Source organism: Miscanthus floridulus, chromosome 13 (genome assembly GCF_019320115.1).
Source record: "Miscanthus floridulus cultivar M001 chromosome 13, ASM1932011v1, whole genome shotgun sequence".
Classification (NCBI taxonomy): Eukaryota; Viridiplantae; Streptophyta; class Magnoliopsida; order Poales; family Poaceae; genus Miscanthus; species Miscanthus floridulus.
The window spans coordinates 35,786,721-35,789,504 of record NC_089592.1 but is presented as its reverse complement, the minus strand read 5'-3'; positions in this window follow the sequence as shown (position 1 = coordinate 35,789,504).

Sequence of the window (2,784 nt, the reverse complement as noted above, 5' to 3'; positions counted from 1 at the left end):
GAGGAGCGAGGAGTCCCCAGCGTCACTAGCAATGACCGAGCACCGAGGAGTCCCCATCGTCGCTGATGATGACTGAGCACCAAGGAGCAAGGAGTCCCCGGCGTCGCTGGCGATGTCCAAGCATCGAGGAGCGAGGAGTCCCCGATGTCGCTGGTGATGACCGAGCATCAAGGAGCGAGGAGTCCTTAGTGTCGCTGGTAACATCCAAGCACCAAGGAGCGAGGAGTCCCCGATGTCGCTGGTGATGACCGAGCACCGAGGAGCGAGGAGTCCCTAGCATTGCCGGTGATGACCAAGCACTGAGGAGCAAGGAGTCCCTAGCGTCACTGGCGATGACCGAGCACTGAGGAGCGAGGAGTCCCTAGTGTCGCTGGCGATGACCGAGCATGGAGAAGCGAGGAGTCCCTAGCATCGCTGGTGATGTGCGAGCACCGAGGAGCGAGGAGTCCCCAGCGTCGTTGGCGATGACCGAGCACCGAGGAGCGAGGAGTCCCCGACGTCGCTGGCGATGATCGAGCACCGAGGAGCGAGGAGTCCCCGGCGTCGCTGGTGATGACTGAGCACCGTGGAGCGAGGAGTCCCTGACGCGCTAGCGATGACCGAGCACTAAGGAGAAAGGAGTCCCCAGCGTCACTAGCAATAACCGAGCACCAAGGAGCGAGGAGTCCCCAACGTCGCTGGCGATGATCGAGCACCAAGGAGCGAGGAGTCCTCAGCGTCACTGGCGATGACCGAGCATCAAGGAGCGAGGAGTCCCCGACATCGCTGGGGATGACCGAGCACCGAGGAGCGAGGAGTCCCTGGTGTCGCTGGTGATGACCAAACACCAAGAAGCGAGGAGTCCCTGGCATCGCTGGCGATGTCCGAGCACCGAGGAGGGAGGAGTCCCCAGCATCGCTGGTGATGACCGAGCATCGAGGAGCGAGGAGTCCCCGGCGTCGCTGATGATGACCGAGCACCGAGGAGCGAGTAGTCCCTAATGTCACTGGCGATGTCTGAGCACCGAGGAGTAAGGAGTCCCCAGCGTCGCTGGTGATGTCTGAGCACCGAGGAGTCCTCGGCGTAGCTGGTGATGTCCGAGCACCGAGGAGTTCCCGGTGAGGCTGGCAAGGTCCGAGCATTAGTGTAGCTGGCGACGTCTGTGCAGTGAAGTGTGCCAACTTAGTCCTCGAGCATGAAGAAACTGAGCGCCGAGGAGTCCCCAGCGTAGCTGGCAATGAAGCACGAGCGATGAATAGTCTAGTCAACTAGTCAGCAGCGAAGTGAGCATTGACTAGAAATGACCGACAAACAGTCTGATCAACTGGTTGGTGACGAAGTCGATGAACCAAGCGGTCCAACCAGTTGATCGGTGGAGAAGTCTGAGCACCAGGTGATTCGATCACCTGGACGATGATCCTGTAATACAAATATGTAGAACGGGTAGTACATGATGTACAAATATATGAACTCCAGAGAAAAAAGCAGCAATGGCATTGAAATAGCGTAAGTAGCTCCATGATTAGTTGGTGTGAAGATGTATTTAATATAAACCGCCCGAACAGTTAGTGTGTAGTTGAGTCTCTAGTCCTAGCTAGCCTATTAACCATAACGCGGAGCATGGAGCCCGTGCACATGTCGGAGGAACATGCATCACTAAGGAGCCATTGCCGACCACCCATAACGCAGAGGGCAGACACTCATGCATGTGTAGGGAGGAGCCAGAGATAGGGCCATCTCTGGAGGCGTCCGGGCATCAACAGGACTATTTGGGGTTTGGAAAATCATTTGGAGAGCAAACATGGAGAAAACAGCTCAGAGAAACATCATGGCGATTAACGAAGATCGGAGAATATTTAGAAAAATATTAAAGCGTGACTTAGCTTTCGACAGAATGACTGGTCGGCGGCGTATGGTGCTATCTGGTCAGCGAGAGGATGGACGTCTTCAACCTGGTTGATGAATTTGCCCCTTAGGGCATCTTGGAAGGTGGCGGCGACATTGGTGAACCTGAAAGGTAGGGCTATAACCCCTAGAGTTTCTCGAGCAGCCTCTAATAGATCTAATCGATGGATGCGATCAGATCGTCGTTGTTGATCTGCCTCCTCTGGTAGCGAGGAAGCGGGCGGCGAGTTGTTGATGAAGGTGACCTCAGAGGCAGTTTCGAGATCAGATCTATAGTCGTAGGGGCTGATGTAGCCAGCGATGAATCGTCATCGTGGACCGGCATGGATCTCCACGAGATTGATGACGAGAACGCGCTGTTGATTTGAGGTCCATCTGGCTCGCCATGGATCAAGCGCACACCCCTACCTAGCACGCCAGCTGTCGACAAAAGATGCTTGGCAGTCCACCGAGGGGTATCCCATGATGGTAGATTTGTCGTAAAGGTGAGCGAGATTAGGAGCGAGATGGTAATACAAACACCAAGACATAAGATTTAGACAGGTTCGGCCGTCAGTATGATGTAATACCTACATCCTGTGTTCTGATGTATTGCATTAAGATGTATGGATCATGGTGTAGGAGTCTAAATTGTCACATGAGGTTGCTGGTAGACCAGTACTCGGTGACCTCCCGTCCTGCTTCAAACTTAGCCCTAGGACTAATTATGTAACTTGTATGATCAATAACTAATATTTGTATGACTATACTAGAACAATGCTTGCTCGACCTTAGATTATTCTTTTATTCTTTCTTTTCTATTTTATCATTTGAGGAATGCCAAGTGTGTGTCCAATACCTTGAAATCACTGTTCTAGCTGTAACACCCTAGGTGTTAAGCTTGCATAATTTGACTTGCAT